This window comes from Chlorocebus sabaeus, chromosome 10, assembly GCF_047675955.1.
Source record: "Chlorocebus sabaeus isolate Y175 chromosome 10, mChlSab1.0.hap1, whole genome shotgun sequence".
Classification (NCBI taxonomy): domain Eukaryota; kingdom Metazoa; phylum Chordata; class Mammalia; order Primates; family Cercopithecidae; genus Chlorocebus; species Chlorocebus sabaeus.
In genome coordinates this window covers 98,445,830-98,469,785 of record NC_132913.1, presented here as the reverse complement: position 1 = coordinate 98,469,785, position 23,956 = coordinate 98,445,830, and the positions used below count along the sequence as shown (strand labels likewise).

The 23,956-nt window shown below is 33.9% G+C and overlaps 1 pseudogene; it reads right to left on the bottom strand.

The window, feature by feature from the left end:
* Nucleotides 1-1,886: 1,886 nt before the first annotated feature.
* LOC119625149 (large ribosomal subunit protein eL31-like) overlaps nt 1,887-23,956 on the bottom strand; it is a 39,717-nt pseudogene continuing 17,647 nt past the window's right edge.

Here is a 23,956-nt window from a genome sequence, read left to right as displayed (position 1 = left end):
GATGAAAATAATATCAAAGCTGGTGTTTCTAGTATTCACAACATGAGAACAAAAGAATATGGCAGGACTCAGTTTAATTCCAATGGCATTCTTAAGGAGTAAAATTTAATTGCTCACCATTGAGCCAATTATATTAAAATTTTGTAATGCCAAACCAAAACATATTTAATGCCTCAGCAAGCTAGAGAGGGGGTTGAAAAATTCCAATGTAACGTAATTTGTCTTGTTCTTGTCTTATAATTAAGCATTTGTTATTAAACCTATCTCAGGAGGTATTTGGGGAAGAAAAACATGATTAGATGCAAAATGCCTTATGTTAAAAATGATGAGATAATAATAATATTCACTTACTCAGATGTATATTCTTTAGGAAAATTTTCCCTAAACACCGCCACCTCTCCTATGAGATCAGGACACCTGTTGTATGTTCTCATAATGCTGTACTTCTCCTTCATGGTAGTTGAAATGATTACAATACTACCTCTGATTAGAATCTGTCTTGCTACTAGAACATAACCTTCAGGTTTTGTTTGCCATTGTGTTGTCGGTAATTAGCACAAAGTATATTCAGTTAATATTTATTGAAATAAATAAATTATTTCAGAAAGAAACAATCTTATCTCCTACAAACCACAACTATCATCTAACTCCTATTCCTAAATATACCAATTTCAAAAGGGCATTGTCTTTGTTATAGATTCCAGAGTTTAACCTTGTTAATTGGAGAAAATAAAGCAAACAAAAGTATGTAAAGCTTTAAGAGACAGAATTTTCAGTCAGCTCATTTTCTTTTCCTGTAAAATCTTTATTGGCAATTTCTGCATACCCAACTCAGAAAGGTCAAGTGCTCCTAACCCGGCTTTCCTAAAGGAAGACACTCTGCTTTACTGAGAGACCATTTTCAGCTCATTTAAAACACTTCCGGACAGAAAGGAAAGAAGCAGTGTAACCAGGGGGATTCACCTACTAAAAGATGTCCCTACTAAAAGGTTTCCCTGTAAGTAACAACAATTTTAGGACAAAACTATGGTAATATTATTTTAAAGATGTAATTATATAGTGCTTTTCTACCTAGGGGTTCAAGACCTTATTACATTTGTCCTCTCGAGCAGCTTTCTAAAAATTACAAATGGCTCATCACACAAAAGCCAAGACAAAAAGCACAATATTAACATTCAGGGCCCATTTTCTTGGTTCAAGTAGATTATTCATTCTCCCATTAAACCTTCATCGTTCAAAAGATACTGACTGAAAAACCACAATTATACCTGTTTCTTAAATAAAAATAATCAGAATCTATAGCTCATTTATTCTAATAGTGATTTTATATCATTTTTATCATAGTCTCAGAATCCCGACCAAAAAAGAAAAAAAGAGATACTCATAAAAACTATCTGGGGATTTAAGTATATACATGTTTATATTTTTACTAATAGAAAAATTAGATTGAAATAGATAGGTAGGTAGATGTAGATATGATTAACAGATCTTTTAGAATTCGACTTTAAGGAAACTCCATGCCATAAGGCTTAGCGCAGGACAACAAGGACTTCATTTTTAATACAGTCCTTTACAGTACGGCCACTGAGAACAGATGATAGAGAAACTCAGGGGTGTTGTTTCAATTTTCGAATGAAAAACATTAAGACTTTAAACTTCTTTTGGATCATTCACAAAGAACGTTTTCAACACAGGTAGTACGACCCAGTCCATCTTATTTGATCTGAAATCCCCATCACTTTTTCAAAGTCAACAGTGTCCTTTGATTGTGTCACAAAAGAGATTTCAAGGAATCCCCTGTTCCTGCATCTTGGCCTTTTGTCCCATATCTTCTACTTCTAGAGACCCTAAATTTTATTTTATTTTTTTCAATTTTATGACTTTATTTGATGTATTTGACGATCAGCGATTAGTTCTCATCCACAATGACTGTCTGTAGATTTTTGAAAGTGGTAACAGGTACATAGGCAACCAAAGTATAGAGCTTATTTGGTGAATCTTCATCCTCATTACGTTTTCTGGACAGCAGCACACGGATTCGGTATGGGACATTCCTTATTCCTTTGGCCCAGACACCTTTCTTGAGCCTGGTATCAATGCGCACAATGCCCATCTCCTTCATGGCAAATTTCCGAATCTCTTTGAGTGCCCGAGGGGCACGCTTCTTGAAGCCCACTCCATGGATGCGCTTGTGAATGTTGATGGTGTATTCTCGGGTCACTACCTCGTTGATGGCAGAACGGCCCTTTTTCTTCTCGCCACCCCTTCTTTGTGGGAGCCATTCTGCCGAGTCCAAGTTGGAAAGGAAGCGAGACCCTAAATATTTTATTCAATTTTTTTTTCAGAAAATTTTACTTTTCTGTTTGAAATAAGGAGAGAAAAGATATTGGTAAGGGCAGAATTAGAAATATTTTGACTTACTACTCTCCAGGTGGAAATATTCAGTTTATTTCAGTCCTCACAATAAAGACCTGTGCTAATATTTAAAAATTAATATACTGGCTCCTGAAGTCATTTTTTCCTCCACAAAATATATAACCATTCACAGTTATTTTATTACTCAAATCATCAATGCACAAAGCATCTTGTTCTTGCACAAATGAAGGAGCAAGAACATGTGGCCAAAATTGAGAAGTAGGCAAAGTTCATCTTTGTTTCCACAAGATGTCAATTCAGCTGTCTTTTTCTGTTCTTTGGAATTCCCATCAAATATTCCTGATTATTTCCTAGTGAGCTAACATTTTCTCTACCATTAATACAGAGAAGTATACAAAATGTCATCTTCTTTTGATTAAAATGTAGTGAAATGTATTCAAAATTTTAACATTGTGTGAGCAAAGCAAGGAGATAATCAAAGATTAGGATAAATGGATGTTTCATTTAACATTGACGAAAAGAGCAATGACGTCTAAGTGACAGCTACTGTGTTATGAACTTGATGTCCATAATAGTGAATACTTAACCATAACCATATGTGATAGGATGATTATCTGTACTTTGCAGATGAGAAAACTGTAATTCAGTGAAGGTAACTCAATTGCCCAAGATTACGTTGCTAGCAAATGGTGGAGTATGGTATAGTTTGATGGGAACCTAGTGTTGTGATTTCAAAGCCTTTTAGTCACTGTGTTACACTAGATGACCCAGAGAAAGCAAGACTGCTTGTTGTCGGTTTAGCTGCTGCATTTTCAGTTAAAAAGAGATCTCTTCAGAGTATAAAGAACTATATTAGTACTAAAGAACTAAAGTCCAAAACCAGAGAATAAATCCCCAGAGAGAGTATTTCTTGAAATGGGCTTGTTCTCCTAGGTCCAGACTATTTACATTTTTAGGAAACCAACTGAATTCCAGCCAAGATTATGGAACTACTTTTTATGATAATGGAAAATCTAGGAAAATGAGAGAAGCCTAAAAAAAGATTGGAGATAGACATATACCCTTTAATTTTTAAAAAGTGGTGAAATTTTTTTTTTTTTTTTTTCACAACCTATAGCCTAGTGAACTGGACTTTGATCATAGGCAAGATTCTCAAACACTAATAAAAACACGGTTTGTGAACAGCAAGGAGAGAAGAATCAGTAATTACCAGGATATAGCAGGGGTCAAATTCATATCAAATTCCCCTCTCTTCTGTTTTAAAACACATAAATTGTTAGGCCTAGAATATGGCAGGGGAAGTTATATTTGGAACTCAGCTAGATACTTGATAAAATATGTAATGTCTTTTCAGCCAAGATGGAGTGATAGAGATTGTTTTGAGGGAAAAAATCATTAGATAAGTACCTCAGTGAGATAATAATTGTATATCATTTGAAATAGAGTCCTGTGGCTTGTCAGTCATATGGCTCTCACTGGGCATTGCTGTAATAAAAATCATCTGGGTTTTCATTGAAGCAACTTACAATTTGTATATACATAACATTTATAGGTAATGCTGAGATAGTCAGAAAATTAGTTGAAGAAAACATTTTTTTTCAGACTGAACTAATTAAAGGATTTCAATGAGAATAAAAAGAATAAAATTAAGGCCAGTCCACAATGTATACGTATTTCAAAACAACAAATATATACATTTTGTCAAATAAAAATCTATTAAAAAGAATAAAGTTAGGTCCAAAAATAGAACTCTACAAACATAAGACTGTAGAAGTGTGGCTTAGTAGTAGGACATGTGGGAAAAAGAGCAACTCAAGGATCTTTGTCTATATTAAGCACATCATAAATAAAGAATAAGGTGGGAGGAATACAAAAATTGATAAAATAATTAAAAGAAGCATTAAAGGTAGTCAGATAACTAGAATGATCCAAATGAGAATTTTACTATTTTCTATGTAATTTCAGATTCACCTGGAATATTTGGTTTAATTCAGGGCATTATGCTTTAAGTAGCATTTAAATTGTTAAGTCTTAGGAAGAGGCAAAGTAGAATGATAGGAGCCAAATAAAATTATGAAAAATAAAATGATTGCTTAGTTGGGAATAAAGATGATTCACATAGGAATATACAAGCTATCTTTGTATGCTGATGAGATGTCAAGTAGAAGAATTAATGCAGAATTAGGAAGCTACATAGACAAAGATTTGTAGTTAATATAGGCTGGAAAGAAAAATGTTGGAGTTTATTAAAATCGTGTGCATCTGACTCTGTGCTTTCCACTCTGCAGTTGTACCTTACTCCGATCATCAGAACTCTCAAAGGAAGGAACAAGCTTGGAATTAGCATGACCTCCATCAGAAGGAGTGCTTAGGCCTAGGTCTACAACCTAGAAGACCACTCTATGGTGCTTAAATATGGAGAACTTAAGTATAAGGATGGGTTAGGAATACCTAAGCATTTTTCAACTGGAGTGCTACTGGATTTGTGCAAGAAGTCTTCGTTGTACAGGACTTTGTTACACATTGCAGCATATTTAGCAGGCTTAGCTCCTGAGGCATTAAATGCTAGTAGTATCCTCCAGTCATTGTGCTTGAGCAAAACTGACAATAGTTATTTCCAAGTGTGCCCTGCTTGAGCACTTCTCTTATGCTAAAGAACCACTATACTACTAATATTGAAAGATCTTTTCGACTCCAAATTTGATTGTAATCAGATCATCTATTGAGATGTTAAATTTGTACATTGCTATGAATGCTTCAGACTACCATGACTTTGTGTGTCTGAGTTTTGTCCTTTCTATTCCTCCCTTCCTTCAGATATTTACTGAGTAGCTGTTATGTGAAGTCACTGTCCTTGACACTGTAGACACAAGCGTGAACAAAAAAAAAAAAATGGAGAAAATAAAAGCTGTCTAATGGAATATGCATTCTAGTTGCTTGTGAGATAGTACCTCTCCCCACATTCCTCTGCCACCAATGCTGAAAACTTTGCTTTGAAAGGTTAAACCTACCAAAATATTAATCTGGCTTCCTGGAAGGGAAGATTTGAAGATGGTGCAGATTGTTTGGTTTGAGAGAGTATGACTGGATCCCAGGACACTGAAAGTCACGGGCAGTTTTCTAGAATGACATAGATTGAGGTATGCTTCAATTATGAATTAGTGAAAAGAACAGCAGGCATAAAAATGAGTGTATGGAGACTCTAAACTAATTTCTGGGGATCTGCAGCTGTAGGGCTCCCTTGAGTTTTGCACAGAGGTAGCTAGTACTCTCCGGGAGATACCTGTTTTCAAATGGAACATGCAAGTATCAACCAAGTGAGAGAATCTAAAGAAGTCGCCTAATAACAGAAGACTGGAAGACCTGCTCACTTTCTTCAACCACATAAGCTTTCAGTTTATTTCCCCAAGAATTTGAGGAGAGACCTGTCAAATGATGTTGGGCTACCCCCTAAAGGGAAGGAATAAAAATTAAGCCAAATTTTGTTTAGATTTTTTTGAATGACGCTATCATGTCAGATCATCTGAATGATACTATCGTTTTTTAAAAAAAAATTTATTATACTTTAAGTTCTAGGGTACATGTGCACAACGTGTAGGTTTGTTACATATGCCATGTTGGTGTGCTGCACCCCTTAACTCGTCATTTACATTAGGTATATCTCCTAATGCTATCTCTACCCACTTCCCCTACCCCACGACAGGCCCCGGGGTGTGATGTTCCGCTTCCTGTGTCCAAGTGTTCTCACTATTCAATTCAGTGTTCTTATTGTTCAATTCCCACCTATGAGTGAGAACATGGGGTGTTTGGTTTTCTGTTCTTGCAATAGAGTTTGCTGAGAATGATGGTTTCCAGCTGATGAACATTGATGCAAAAATCCTCAATAAAATACTGGCAAACCGAATCCAGAAGCACATCAAAAAGCTTATCCATCATCCACCAAAAAGGCTTCATCCCTGGGATGCAAGACTGGTTCAACATACACAAATCAATAAATGTAATTCAGCACATAAACAGAACCAAAGACAAAAACCACATGATTATCTCAATAGATGCAGAAAAGGCCTTTGGCAAAATTCAACAGCCCTTCATGCTAAAAACTCTCAAACAAATTCGGTATTGATGGAACGTATCTCCAAATAATAAGGGCTATTTATGACAAACCCGCAGCCAATATCATACTGAATGGGCAAAAACTGGAAAAATTCCCTTTGAAAACTGGCACAAGACAGGGATGCCCTCTCTTCCACTCCTATTCAACATAGTGTTGGAAGTTCTGTCTAGGGCAATCAGGCAAGAGAAAGAAATAAAGGGTATTCAGTTAGGAAAAGAAGAAGTCAAATTGTCCCTGTTTGCAGATGACATGATTGTATATTTAGAAAACCCCATTGTCTCAGCCCAAAATCTCCTTAAGTTGATAAGCAACTTCAACAAAGTCTCAGGATACAAAATCACTGTGCAAAAATCACAAGCATTCTTATACACCAGTAACAGACAAACAGAAAGCCAAATCATGAGTGAACTTCCATTCACAATTGCTTCAAAGAGAATAAAATACCTAGGAATTCAACTTACAAGGGATGTGAAGGACCTCTTTAAGGAGAACTACAAACTACTACTCAATGAAATAAAAGGGGACACAAACAAATGGAAGAACATACCATGCTCATGGATAAGAAGAATCAATATCGTGAAAATGGTCATACTGCCCAAGGTAATTTATAGATTCAATGCCATCCTCATTAAGCTACCAATGACTCTTCACAGAATTGGAAAAAACTGCTTTAAAGTTCATATAGAACCAAAAAAAGAGCCCACATTGCAAAGGTAATCCTAAGTCAAAAGAACAAAGCTGGAGGCATCATGCTACCTGACTTTATACTACAAGGCTACAGTAACCAAAACAGGATGGTACTGGTACCAAAACAGAGATACAGACCAATGGAACAGAACAGAGTCCTCAGAAATAATACCACACATCAACAACCATCTGATCTTTGACAAACCTGACAAAAACAAGAAATGGGGAAAGGATTCCCTATTTAATAAGTGATGCTAGGAAAACTGGCTAGCCATAAGCAGAAAGTTGAAACTGGATCCCTTCCTTACACCTTATATGAAAATTAATTCAAGATGGATTAGAGACTTAAATGTTAGACCTAAAACCATAAAAACCCTAGAAGAAAACCTAGGCAATACCATTCAGGACTTAGGCATGGGCAAGGACTTCATGTCTAAAACACCAAAAGCAATGGCAACAAAAGCCATAATTAACAAATGGGATCTAATTAAACTAAAGAGCTTCTGCACAGCAAAAAAAACTATCATCAGAGTAAACAGGCAACCTACAGAATGGGAGAAAATTTTTGCAATCTACTCATCTGACAAAGGGCTAATATCCAGAATCTACAAAGAACTCAAACAAATTTACAAGCAAAAAACAAACAACCCCATCAAAAAGTGGGTAAAGGATATGAACAGACACTTCTCAAAAGAAGACATTTATGCAGCCAACAGACACGTGAAAAAATGCTCATCATCACTGGCCATCAGAGAAATGGAAATCAAAAGCACAATGAGATACCATCTCACACCAGTTAGAATGGCAATCATTAAAAAGTCAGGAAACAACAGGTGCTGGAGAGGATGTGGAGAAATAGGAACACTTTTACACTGCTAGTGGGACTGTAAACTAGTTCAACCATTGTGGAAGACAGTGTGGTGATTCCTCAGGGATCTAGAACTAGAAATACCATTTGAACCAGCCATCCCTTTACTGGGTATATGCCCAAAGGGTATTGACTATCATTTTAACAGCTAACTTTAAGTATATTTTGCTTCCTATTACATGAATTTTATGTTTAAGGTAGAACAATTTAAAGAGATATGTGGTAAATAAAAGAATATTATCTTTGCCTTTAAATCTTGTAATTATTCAAAATGAACCTAAACAGTTAACTTTTTAAAATCAATTTGGGTGCCTGGGGTGGAGCTGATGAGGGCGTTGAAAGAGTGAATGACTTGCAAAATGCCTCTACTTTCTCACAGAAAGTATGTATTTGTGGGGGAGGTGAGTGAAGATTGATTCTTTATAATGTTATCTTCCTTAAAGATTATAAATAAAAATGCAAATATCTATGTATTTAAGATAGTTCCTATGTCAGTAAGAAAAACTATATATATGTAGTTTTATATATATATATGTGCAGAAATAGTCACAACAGAAATTCTGACTTAAATAATTACTATGATTAAACACTAAATTTAGCTCTGCATTCTCTGAAAGTGAAGGTAGGAAGACAAACTGTAGATGCCAGTTCAACAAAGAAATGTTTTTGTTCTTCCTTGGCATTATGTAAGTGTTGAGTGAGTAATTGTGTCAGCAAGAGAGGGAGATATATATATATATATATATATATATATATATATATATATATATATAAATTGGTAAATGATAAATATATATATTTAATGCATATTATATATATTTGATATATATATCAAATATAAGTTTAATGTATGGACAAATCTTATATGGAGCTTCCTAATTCAATCTTTAATCAAATTATCCTACATAAAATGATAAATAGTATAATATTTAGATGTTATTTTTATGTGGTATCTTTCTCTTAAAAATCCTGTATTGATTCTGTTATTGATTTAATCTTCTCAGATAAGAACTTGAAAACTTTACCTGTACTGGATTGCCACATCTAGCCATATGCATCTTTTTTACTCTTCAACCTGATCTCTATGCTTCAGTGGATATGTCTGAATTTTTAAAATTATATCAAATAATACTCAATATTTAATATCACCATTAAATATCTTATAAATAGCTAATAGTCAATTATTTTTTCTTTTATCTCTAAAAAGATTTATATTTGTTTCTTCCTCTGCCATGTTTATTTTCAAATTTTCACATACTTCTTTTAAATCTATTATTCCTCCTTCAGAACTAGGTTCAAAACTGCCTCTTCATGTAAGCTTTCTTGATGTGCCACACATCATTTACCTTTATAACATTTTAGCTCTTGTGTACTTGTTCTCATTATGATTTTGCATGTTTGATAAAAAGTAAGTTTCTAAAAATGAAAGTCATATATGACATCTCTTTTGAACCTTATTTCCCATTCCCCCTCTTTCCTGAAGACATCCAATAAATGTCTGTTGATTAAAATTTAGATCAAGCAACTTTAACATGCACTAGAATAGTAGAACCCACATTTTTACTTCATGAGATTCTCCATTAGGAATGCTAAACTTGCTTCCCCATATAATTAAATACTTTGCTTTTCGAAGAGGCAGAGAAATAATTGCAGGTAAGTAGAAAAAATGTTACTAACACTAAAGAGTGGTCCTCTATCCAGTCAGGCAACAAGATGCCTTGGCATGAAGGTTTAAAAAAAGTGTATGAACTAAGTGTATTGAACGATAATCCATAAACTAAATTTCTAAAGTTATCACTTTTTAAGTTAATTTTATTTCTATAATTTATTCAATACTTAATAGTTATTAAATTATAACTTGTATTCAAGTGTATTTTGCCACTCTAATGATTTGCAACCCTGATCTCAAGTGTATCATTTTTAAGACATAAGAAATACATAATACTTTTGGTGTGCACTTTATTTGTAAAGGATTGGATATCAACCTAATTCCTTGTTTAATGTTATTGGGACAGAATAGAATTACAGTGCTTGATATCAAGAGTGCATAATTTTTTTGAGAAGCAAGATTTTCATAAAGTCATTTCATAGAAAACAAATAGAACATATTGATAAATAAGATATAAGGGAAGTTTTAGCGAAGTTTAAGATGTGTGATATAAAGCCATTGCAAAGGGAGTTAGCTACAATTATAGATAGAAGTGAGGTGTCGTAACAATGACAACACTGTACATAAGGCTCTGTTTTGTTAAGTGTTGGAAAAGCAGATGAAAGTGGGTATGTTAGAAGTAGGATAAATCTACAAGCAAAGTACAAGGATCTGAGTGATTGTGGTTATCTGGGAAAGAGCAAGGAGTCTGGACTAGCTGCTGGAGTAGTGGTTTACCAAGGTAGGTCAGACCACAGGGTCTGTATATGAGGTAGGGAATCACTACTGTGGTTCATGAGCTTCACAGGGTACAACATGATGTAAATGAAAATGTTAAAAATGCCCATTCCCTGTGGAATCAACAGATACTTTACACAGTTATTTACAAAAACTGCCATCAAAGCTTTAGCTGGATATGTATGTAGCAAAAGGAGCAGCCATAAAGACACACATGGTTCAGAGTCAAATATTTTTCTTTTTCCCAAGAGATCTGAAGGGGGAAGGGAAGTTAAGGCGAGAATGATCATGGGAAAGTAACTGTTCTTGCTATAATGATGTAAAATACTAATGTAAATTATTTAAGAGATAGCTTTAAACATAATGGAACAATTAAGATAAGGTTTCTGTTTCTTACTGAAAGTTTCCATGCTGTGTTTAAGAATTGGGTTTTTCCCTAGTGAGGTATGTGTTTATGTGTATGCATGTGTTTGTGGGTGTGCAAATAGAGATGAAAAATGGAGAGTAATTTTGGAAACTGAGCTATGTACTAAGAAAGATGATGAAAGTTATTTCTCTCAGTGTCATGCTGGAGCCGACTCCTATTAGCTGGCCAAAAAGCCCATTGCGCACATCTTTTCCCAATTCTGTGTTTAGTGATAGCACATCAGTAGAATAAAATTGGTCATGGTGAGAGTACTTACACCAACCCTTACAAATCTGGGTTTATTTGGAAACCTATTTGTTAAACATTTACTATTATAACACTGTTTAATGGGCACTTTTCACTTGGACTGGGCTGAGAAAGGTCATATTTAGTAGATAAATGTAAAACCATTCCCTTAAATATTGTAATACTGTCATTTTCCTTAACATTCTGTAATATCTAACACCACTGCACAATTGAGAGGCTGTTCTGTGGCTAGAAATGGGGAAAAGAGCAATGAAGGGACATGAAGCTCTTGGTAACCAGTAGTAAGAGACTAAAGGAAACTGTTCATGTATCATATTCATTCTGCTGTATTATCTGGATGTTTCAATGCTGGCATAACTAAATAAACCCTAAGGCAAGCTGCAGAGAGTCCTTTACTTCTATGCCTCTTCTCCTGCCAGCTGTCAGTGTCTGCTGTTTCAGGGTACAGAAAGAAAGAGACATATATGAAAAAGAAATATAACATTTTTCTGCTCCTTGGAATTCTTGGTCATGAAAACCAAGACAGTCATTATTGCTCCAATGTGTGTTTCTGGCTCTTCACCACAGCATTTCGTGTTGGGATTGTATTTACCTATCCCCATGTGATTAGGGGTAAGCAAAGCACCCCTCATGTGACTACTTCTGGCCAATGAGTTGTGAACATAATGGCATGTTTTATTTCTATATTCGTGCATGTAATTTTTAGGATGAGACTCTCCAGAGATTCCTTCTCATCTGACAACGTTCAAGATGGTGGATGCTGTATTTCCCTGGATCCCTGAGGTGCTATGATGTGTGGGTCCCTCTGTGGGCTGCAGTGGACACGAATATGAGTAAGAAGTGAAACATAATGTTACTAATATTTCATGATACTTTATTACTGCCCCATAATCTATCTCATTTAGACTGATGCTATTATCTGGATGTTTACTGCATATAAGATACCTAGTTCAAATACTGCACTCTAGTCCTGTTTAAGGGAAAAATGCTCAGTCCATGACAAAAAAAAAAAAAAAAAAAAAAAAAAAAAAAAAAAAAAAAAAAAAGATTAGTAAAGATAACCTTGTGATAGATATAATTATGTCTCCTTCTTCCTAATGTATGAAACTTTAAACTTTTCTTTCATAGAAACTTGATATTCTATTGTGAAAAATCTCTCTAGTACTTATAAAATTTAAAAAGTTCCAATATTTTGTACAGATAAAATGTAATAGATCATTTGACCATAGAAAGTTAAATATACAGGAACAGCTTTAAGATAAATAACTGAAACAAATAGAGTATCACTGCCCCTCCCATTCCTCCTCCCTCTCACCAACCTACCCCTCACCAAGTAAAACTATAGAATGTAATTTTGGTTTCAATTTCACTACTCATGCTCTGTCCATTCCATTTCATATAGGTAAATATGAAATAATACAAAATAAGTGGAAATTTGTGGGGAAATTAACAACTACGCTCAAAAGAAAAAAATGAAGAGATACCATTATTCACTATAATGAATGTAAAATCATAATATATTAATTGTATGAGAACATTTATTTCCTGAGTTGCTTTGGTAATAAATTATTACAGGCACCGAATTGGAAGTAACTTGATAAAATTCTAGACTTTAAGAAATATATAACCTCAGCAGTTAACTGATAATTTTAATTATATATAAAAATATTTGGACTTGGCAAATTTTCTAAAGGTCAGAATATTCAGTTTTGTGCACTGTGCTGGAGACACAAAGAAACAAGACTGATCTGATTGCATTTAACAGATATAGGGGCATAGAAGTTTATGCAAGCATAATGCATTTTTTTAAAGTGAATTCCTTTTCAAGAGCTTTATAAAAATATAAACCTGTTCAGTTGTCTTTAAATTATGCAGTTTATAGCTGATATCTGAGATAGCACATAAAACGTTGTTTCATCAGTCTCAAATATCATAGTGTAAAAATCACAGGTTAATACGGGTTACTAACAGATCCTTTAGAGTAAGAAAGGCATACAGAATATATATACAAAGGAAAAGGAATTTAAGGACTCATAGCTATGACTCTCACAACTGAGAAAAATTTAATGAAAAGAGGTAAGTCTTATAATAACACCGCTTGTTTCTGTCAGGCAACTGACTTCAGGGAGTTCCCAGAATTTGACAGAATTTTTAGTCAAAAAATCTATGAGTGATATAAATGGCATTTGCTTTGTCTTGTAAAAAAAAATCGATGTATTTGGTAAAACTACATATGTTACATGTGTATGTATAAATAAAAGAATATTGTGGTTAAAAAAATAGCAAATGTATATAGTGTAAGAAATATAAGCTTTCCTTCAATTACACAGTCCCACAGCTACTAAGGCAGTAATTTCTGTTAGCAGTTGGTATGGAACTTTTCCTACTATTATTGTGCCTTTAAAAACACATATAAAGGCATATGCTTTTTGTTTTTATACATGTTTAGTACATATTTTATACATTTTAAACAAACTACACATTTTACATATTTTCTGCAACATATTTTAACCTATTTTGAAATAATTGTAGAGTCTGGAAGTTGCAAACAACTTGCTTTTAAACTTAATGTGATTGGACATTTTTTCATAAAAATATGTAAGATTCCATCATATCCTTGTAACAGCTGAAGACTGGTTAGTATTCATAAAATGAAGTCATAGTATGAATTGGCTACAATTTATTCAAACGATTCCTTTTTGGTGCTTAGATTGTTTTCAATTTGTCACATAAGAAAGATCTGAGAAACAACATTTCAGGTAGAACAAACCATAAATGCAACACATTTGAGTATCTTGAGCTGGGGAAGTGTGTAGAGCCCTCTAGGAACTGACAGAAGGCCAGTGGGGCTGCAGAATAAAATGTGATGAACAGAGGGGTGTAAGAGGAGATGGTGACAGAAGACTGAAGGCCTTGGAGATGGTGGGAACCCATTTAGGCATTATTCTAAGGGCAATGAGGGCCCATAAACAAGTCTTAAGCACATGATGAACGCAATCTCCTACAAATTTGTTAAAACATAGATACGGTTCAAGTATGGAGAGTGGACCTGGGGACAGGCAAAAGTTGAAAAAGGAAAAGGAATTAATCTCTTCTTTATTGTCTAAGCAATAGATAAAGGCTTGGACTCACGTGGTCAGATGGTGCCAAGAAAGACATGAATAGATTGCACATTTATTTTTTGAAGGCATAGCTGGCATAGGTAGATGAAATATGAAGGGCTAGGGAAAGAGGTCGAGAATTAATCTTAAACTTCTAACCTTCATAATGGATGGTGATGGTGCCATTTATTTGAAATATAGAAACATTGGGAATTATTAGATTGTGTAGAGGTGTGAATGGAATGGATGGGTTTTGTTTTTAACATGCAAATTTGGAAATTCGTCTGAAACATTCAAATAGGAAAGTTGGACATATAAATATAGAGCTCAGAAAAGTAGTCTAAGTGAGAAATATAAATCTGTGAGTCACCATAATATGAGACTTTGGAAGTCATTGAAATGAATGAGATCACTAGGCAGAGGTAGAGCAAGAAAAGAAAAGGCAACCCAGGACTGAGCTTAGAAGAACTTTAACATGAATAGTTATGAAGATAAGAATATAGCAAAGGAAAATGCAAATAAATAAAGTGGTTATAAGTAAAGAAGAGCATGCTGTTCCTCAAGCAGAGAGACGAAAGTGTTTCAAGGAGAAAATGGTCATCTGTGTGAGTCATTGTTGAAAACCCAGTAAGGGAATGTCAGAAAAACATCCATCATATTTGTCCACAAGTAGGTAATTGATTAACAAAGATTTTAGTTGAGATATGGTTTGGAAGTCAATTTTGAAGTAGGTTGACATAAATTGGGAAACAAAGGAGTAGAAACTGTGTGTGTGTAGTATGTATACTTTATGTGTGTTTAAAATTATATATATACACACAAATATATAGTATAATTACGTATAATTATATATACTTTATATATAATTATGTATAATTATATATACTTTATATATAATTATGTATAATTATATATACTTTATATATAATTATATAGTGTATATAATTTATCCAATCCCATTTCTAGATTTTTTCTTAAATTACATATGCACAATATATTATTCAATATATTATATATAGTATATCTACAATATATAATAAAATGTTATAAATACATTACATATTATGTTATATATACTATAGTATTATATATTATACATACTATATATTATATATGTATATATTATATATTATGCATACACATACTATATACTATAAATGTATATTAATACATATTTATGTATTATTTGTATTTATAAATATTAATATGTAAATATAAGTAGTATAATATAAATACATATACTATATAATATATACTATAGAATATGGTATATAGTGTAATATACTATATAATGTATAGTATATTATATCGTATATAATTAATCCCATTTCTAGATTTTCTTTAAAATTATACATATACACAACATGCTAGATATTATATATTTATAGTATATATTATATATAGTGAGTGAGAAATATAAATCTGTGAGTCACCATAATATAAATGAGACTTTGGAAGTCATAGAAATGAATGAGATCACTAGGCAGAGGTAGAGTAAGAAAAGAAAAGGCAGCTTAGGACTGAGCTTAGAAGAACTTTATATAATATAGAAGAACTATATATAATATATAGTATAAATATATAAACATAAATTTATATATTTTTCCAATGATTTATATAATATATAATTATACATATATTATACATTATACATTTATATATTATATAGTACATATTATATAAATTATGTTAGCTTTATAAATTATTAGAAAGGAGAATTAGTAGAAAGGAAAAGATATACATCATTTTAAAACACTTGCATAACATACGCTCCATTTTATATATATACACACATACTATATATATAGTGTGTGTATATATATATAATTTTAAAGAAAATCTAGAAATGGGATTAGATTGTACCTGGCAGGGTAGAAAAGGCATAGGAGGATGTTTTTTAAACCAGGAAATGTATTACAGCATGCGTTTATAATGATAGGAATAATACAGTGAGGAAGAGTAGGGACTGATGTTGGAGGAAAGAATGAGGCTATCTGGGGAAGTAAAGTCTTTTAGTAGGTAAGAAGGAATTATATTAAATATGATGCCCATACATTCTACTTTCCCTTGAATAGTTTCAGTTTCTACATACTGAATTGTTATTATTAATAACCTCTCCCCTACTCTCACATACACCTGGAGAGATCAGTTTCTCTAGTATAGAGGAGGGAAAAGGGAGAAAATGGGTGCAGAAGCAGGTAAGAACATGGTTTTCATGGTGAGAAGATGATAATGTCTCAATCATAAGACATATAACAAAAGCTGAATTTAAAATTCAACGACTAAGATCTTCTCTTCACAACAACCCACCCTATGGAATCCCACAGACTCTATGGGTTCAGTTTGAAAACCAATGTAACCCTGGAAAACATAGTCTACTAAATTCAATGGTTAAGTGACCAGAGGAAAATGATCATCGTCTGTATTCTCTGACCGTGATGAAGCTTCAGCACAGAGTGGCAGGAAAAGCCAAATGCTTCTAGGAAAATAAGTACCCCAAGGATTCTGTTGTATTGTAGTCTCCCAGGAGTGAAGTGCTGATCAAATCTCTACCCCGGAGTATGAATAAGTTTTACCAGCATATGAATTCACAGTGGTTCTTACTATTAAGTCATCATATGTCCTTGAATCTACCATTAGGACATCTATTTAAACCCATTTGAGCTCTTTTAATATGTCTCTATTGAGGTATAGACAGCATAGAAGGTACTTGTATTTATTTCACCCTTTTGGCAAGAATTCCTTGCATATGTTATAGAAATACAATTTTCTTAATAGATGCTGCTTTAATTTTTGTAATATGAAGTGACAGTACCCTGAGTAAAGCCTTTTTCAGCTCATTACAAATAATGTGATTTTTGAGATATACTATTGGGCTACTCCACAGGAAATGCTATCTACAAAAAAATTTTCTCAACACTTGAAATATAATCCAAAAGATCTCCAAATTGCAATGTTGAATATGGGGTACAACTCTGTTATAAACACTATTGTCTTTTTTAGGCCGTTTTTCCATCTGTGAAAAGCAAATCTCTAAAACGTAACTAGGGACTTAGAAAAGTAGAATTTCAAAATTGCCAAAAGTCTCCTGGTTGCCTTAAGGTGGAAAGGAAAAGGAAGATATAACAAATTATGACATCGGATAACATATGTCCCAGTTGTCTATCGCTGTGTAACAAAACCACCACAGAACATAGTGAATTAAAGTGATAATACACTATTATCTCTCATTGTTCTGAGAGTTGACTCAGGTGGTTCTCACTTTTGGTTTCTGATGCAGTAGCTGCCAGATAGCAGCCAGGTCTGGAGCTGACTGAGAGCTTAACTGAGCAGCCAGTCCGGGATAGCTAATTCACCTAGTGCACCAGTTATCAATGTATTGACTAAGCTCCAAATTCTCCCTTTTTGCCTGCTTTGTGAAATGCATTTAGATTTTTAAAGTGTTTTTCCTGTTTGCCAGAGGCCATTGGAGTTTGGTCAATAGAAGTCATTGGAGAGCTATTACAAGAGAAAAGGGTTTTGCTTTCTGGTTCCAGTGTTGCTCACTCAGTAGTTTTCTACACTGGTGCAGCATCTCCAGCCCCTGATTCCCGCAGTGCATGCTAATTTGCAGTACCCAGCGGCAGCAGCTTGCCCAGCACACTTCTTGGGCAGCTTTGTAGTAGAGCACCTCCGATGAGACATCTCCCTGTGAACAGCTTTCCCTGAATCCCTAGTATCATATTTCTGACAATTTACAGAAATTTTCTGTCATTCAGTAGCTATGCTTTATTGAACAAGGATTGGATCTCAGCCCAGCCCAGGTTCAGGGGGCAGGAGGTCTTGTGGGGCGGGGCGGGGCGGTTCTTGAGGGGGTGGTGGAAGCGGAGCGCCAGCTCTACTTTTGATACTCTATCTCAATACCAGTTGTAATGATTGTTCTAGATTATACTATGTAATATGTGCTATCATATTTTATATTGTATTTGCTATTCCTATATCTTTATATTGTTTCATACTAGCCAATCCCTTACTATTTCAATCCTGTGAAACTTTCCAGGTTCAAATAATTGAAGGGCTTCTCTTTCCTGATTGAACTCATCCTGATACACATGTCCAGAAATTGATGCTGGCTTTCACCAGGGGGCTAAACTAGGGCCAAAAGGAGAACCAGTACGTGGTCTATCCATGTGGTTGGAGCTTTCCATGGCATGGCGGCTGGGCTCTAAGGGAGCCAGGTGGGATACTCAAGGCTTCTTATGACCTAGTTTGAGAAATCCAAGAACATCACTTCAGTATCCAGTTGGTCCAATAAATCACTCAGGGTACACAGTTTCAAAAGGAGAGAGGTAGCAAAGAATTTGACATCAGATTAATTGCAGCTACCATAACATACAAGATTATGTATGGTAGATATTTGTATATAAAGACATCAATTTAATAAAATTGTTCATTCATCATTCTTCTTTCATTCATTTCTCCCCTGATTTATTCTTTCAATAAACATTACCAAGTATCTTCTCTGTGCCACATCTGTGGAAATTCTCCCTGAAATATGAATGTTACAAGACCCAGTTTACTTCTAGTGAGCTCTCTACATTGTTGGGAAGTAAAATTCCTGCATATTTAGAGATAAATACAAAGTGTACCCCAAAGAGTTAAATTGAACATAATAAACTGCCAAAATGCATAATATTGCAGTGAAGCCAAGAGCAAATCCCAGAGGTCCTGATTTGCAGTCCAGTCTTTGATTTACCAAAAACAAACAAAATACAGTATCTAATTGAAAATAAAAGGTCTGGTTGTAGAAATAGTTTAGAATAGGCATCCATAATTTTGCATGTCACAACTATGTCAAGAAGTCCCAAGAGAAATTATTTCTGTGGAAACATTGATTTTCTTTTCTTTGTTAAAAATTGTGTTACTATCTCCATCAAAAACTAAGAAAAATGTGATTAGAAGTTTCTCTTGTATATAACTGGCATCCCAACCATGTCCATTTTAATAACTTTATCATCTTCAACTCAAGACCCTGAAGAAACTAAGATTACTACAGCAGTTGTCAGCAGTTTTGGAAATGCAGGAGAAACAAACTGCGTTGCATATCTAAAGACAGAATGCCAGGCAACAAGAAGCATATTTTTAGTAACAAAACTAGAACTGAAACTGACAAAAAAGGCTATTTTGCTTTGCAAAAGCCATTATTTTCTTTACATCTGTTCTAGAGCGTAATTAAATTCTTAGCAGCATTAGAGTTCTTTCTCACATCATTGATAAAAAGACTTGGGAAAAGTCCTATCATGCGATCTACTTCTAAGTGAGCAGATGAAAGTAAACTGATAAATGAGAGTCTCACCTGAGACTCCTGCTAGAAATGAGACTTCTCTGAATGAAGATCAGGAAATCATCTTCTAAGGAAGCAACCTGAATTCCACTCAGGGAATTTGCTCAAGGAAACTGTTGTAAGGAAGGTGAATTAGCATTTAAAGAAGCCCTTTTGAGTCAGAGTGCAGAATGTCACTAAGGAATTATTAAATTCTTCTGCTGTGAACCTTGATTATGAAGAAAAGAGGTTTCTGATAAAATAGGGTAACATAGTGAGCTCCCCCAACGCATCCCGAAACATTGGCTAACATCACATCGCTATAAATGTCAGTGTTCTTTCCTTCTCTCTCTTTTCATCTCTAAGCACTCTCTACCTCTTGAATGTCTTAAAATATCAAATTCATTTTGAATCATTACAATACTCATTTATTATGTATTTCCCTTCATCATTAAGGATGGCACTATTTTCAGAAATAAAGCCTGAATGTTGGCTTCAAATAAGCATTCATTCAAATTCTAATTAAATTACTTTGCTGAAACCTATTTGAAACAATTAGTTATTGGAGCCAGTAGTAATCAGAGATTACATACACCGAATATTTGTGCAGTCCAGAATTTTGAATAGGTTATACATAAAAATGTAATAAAGATGCTACTTAGGAAGTATTTAAAAAATGAATTTTTCCACTTTAAACTGGCATTTACTGTGAATGAACTTCAAATGTGTCCAAATCTCGTGTGTGTGTGTGTATGTGTGTGTGCGTGTGTGTTGAACATAAGTGGAAAAGGTGTGAATGGGAAGGAAAAAATGGGTAAGTAGACTATGTGATATGCTTTTGGGAGCATGGTATATTGAAAGAATGTGATGGTGGTATAATGGCACTTGTCAAGAGAAAGTCCCCGAAGCAAAAAAATGTCCCCATGCTCCCATCACAATTTAACCAGGCATCTCATTACATTTTTTTTTAGAGTCATTCAAGTTCCATATCATGATGGTTGCAGAAGTGAATTAATGATTCATTTTTATTTTAATGTTGATGTTGAAGAAGCTTATCAGTTCCTTCCTTCATTCTTTGGGTTCTCCAATTTTTGTCTAGCCCTATTTTCTTAGCTATATTAGTTAATACAATATAGGCCAAACTGGCTGTTTAACTACTGAGAACATTAGAAATCCTTTTTTAAATATGATTTTAAATGTGCAAATCTTTCTGGCAAGAATGAGTGTTTGAACTAGATAACTGAAGAACAGAGGAACACTGATAAAAAATTAAGAGGACATTTTCAGGAAGGTCATTAAATATGAGTGAAGATGCAAACCACAAGATTTTATCAAACTTTTAATGATGTAATTAGCTCATTTATAAAATACTTTATGATTTTGTTTTTCAAATATTTTATCTTCTCTTCTAGGTCTAACCTTTTGTTAGTATAATAACCCACACAGAACTTGCTTGCATCTTTAATGCTGAACAACCACATTTGAAAACATTTCCCCTTCTTGCTTCTGCTTATTGCCTGTATGTTTGTCTACCATTGGACCATTTCCTATAGCACTGTAAGCCTCTGAAATTATCCAGATGGATGTATATCTAATCGAGATCAATTCTGGGTCGCTTATTATGGCCTTCAATATTATTCCATAAGAATCAAGTGTCATAATGTGAAATTTTATCATAAAACTTTCTTCTACTTCTCATATTTTTATAAAAATCCTCTATGTTAGCTAGTTTATATTTTCTCCATTCTCTGTTTCCATTAAAGGAGTAGAGGAGCATAGATAAAATTAAGAGAATATTTTCAGGAAGACATAAAATATGACTGAAGATGCAAAACACAGATCTTTTGCCAAAGTATTGTGATGTAATTAACTTTTATAAAATACTTTATATATATGTATATAAACATACACACATACACACACAGATATATATATATTTAGGAGAGAAAGAACAACTCTTACATACACAAGAATTCCCTAAGTTAGTTTCCAGGAAATGCATTTCTATACATTTTTCATCATGGTTGTCATGTTGCCTGTGTAATACCTGGCTATCTTACCAATTGGTCAAGGACTTCTCTCTACCAAGTGCTTTTCCTTAAGCACACATCGAAAACATTTTTAACTTAAATACAGTTAGCCATGATGAATTTGGGGATTTTTCTACTTCGTTTCCCTGAATTATTCTGCAGTTATAGTCACTCATGGACTTTCTGAGAATTGCCCTGTCTGAATAGGACAACTGTAAACTGAAATCTCCAATTGAAACTTCTGCCTACCATGCAAATTTACAAATGGTGCAAACTACTACTCCAAAGTTCACAGATAATGTGTGATTAGAGTGATTTATGTGAATGTCTCACACATCCAAACTCTGTTGCAAGTCCAGAAAAAGATGGAGACAGTGATTTGAGGGGACATTGATACCTTCAATACAGCTATTTTCACTCATAACCAAATCAATGACCCTCGCCATTTTGTCTCCTCATTAAGTGGTTGCCAGTTTCCTTCTTTTAGGCTCACAAGCTAGAATGAAAGCTGACTTAAAAATCAGACTGTTCAAAGCTCAACATTATAAAAATGCACTGAGTCAGCAATTAGTAAACAGATTATGTAAATGGAACTCCTGAACCAAGTGCTGACATTTAAGTACCAAAGCTTAGCTAGCCTCAGGCTCTTCAATTTATTGCAGCAAACTGAAAGGTAGACTGCTAAATCATTTGTTTTCAGGTTGTATCATGGGTTTATCAAAGTATATTAGTTTGTCCATGAAAACAATTTTGTCACTGCCACGGTGCCAGAACCACAATAACAACAAAAAAAAAAAAAAAAAAGGAAAAGAAAAAAGAAGAAAGGTCTTTCAAACATTAAAATCAGCAGCTCTCTGTAGACACAGTATAAAAAGTAACAGGCTGTGATTTAACGGTGAGCTGTTCTTAAAACACTTTTTGCACATTTCATACGGATTTCAAATTCTGTCACCTCAACAGTTACTTTTTCTGTGGTTATAGTATTCTGCTGTGTCTATGTGTCATCCGGAGCATATACATTCTTTTCCTTAAATTTATTTGGTTCATGAAAAACTATAAATCACCCACCAGAAGCTTGCATCATAAAGGGAAAAAAAGAGACATTGTTACACCATTGACTCCCCTCACTCTTTTTCTTTCCTGAAAACCCTAAAACAGTCTATATTAACAATGGGAAACATATTCTTTAGCTAGAGAGGAAATGCCTGCTTAACAAATGATGATTTATCATTTTAGAACAGAAAGCTGCATTAGCAAACCAATGAAAATGGCTAAAAGTGTAACCACTTTGCCTAGCAATTACATGTGTGACAGATTCATTTATCTACCTCTATGGAGCCTTAATTTGCACTAGCACTTAACAGTCAATTGTTGAAGGGCACTTTTCTGCAATAAAAGTGGGTTTTTCAGAGTACCCTGAAACAGAAAACACTTTTAAATAAACACCTAAGCCATTAATTATCCGATCAAAACAATAATGAAAAATGCCAGAGAAAAGAGATAACAAAAAAAAGAAGGTAAAATACCATTTGTGTAAATAAATTAAAACATCAATTATTGAATGATTAAATGATATCATGTTATTTTTGGACCAATGGATGATGAAGTTTACAAGAAGCTCTTGCAATAAATTTTCTAAAAACCCTTCACAGAAAGATATTAATTATACTTGTTTATACTTAATTATTATTAAAATACAACCCAAATCTTACCATTGTTTGGAATATTCAATATTCTTCTTTTCTTCAGTTTTCTATCTTATGTATATTTATTATCATACTTTTCTATATATTTTAGGATTTCTTTAACTATTACTTGATGAAACTCTCCAACATAAATAAGTGGTAAGACGAGGGCTTGAAATTTTGTTGTCATTAGCAGCTTTCATAAAAAGATGGGGCAAGAATTTCATAAATTCTAAAACTGTTTATGTATCAAGTCAATAAAACCATAATTAGAAGAATTTGGATAAGATGAATTTAGAAGTTTCATTGTATTTTATCAAGATTATTCAAGATTGGGCTTTATATCACAAGCTTCTTCCTAGTTTTTAGGAAAACCCCTAGCACCTTGCATTTTAAATAGCACTTCTCTTAAGTATTGAGTTAGTGACAGCTTAGGGGAAGAGGAGGAATTGTCAAGGTATAAAGGGATTGTTTGGTAAAAATGAAACAAAAGAAAATAACAACAATAAAAGACCCAAGGCCATACAATTTGAACATGAATGCTCACTTCAAATGATGTTCTGAATAATCATAGCTAAATAACTTCTACAAGGCTCAATGTCTCCAGCTTTAAAAAGAGGATAATACTGCTTCCTCAGACAATATGTGTGTGTGTATATATGTATGTGTGTTTGTGTGTGGTGAAAAATGAACTATGATATTGCAAACCACCCAGCACAGTTAGTTCCTGGTCT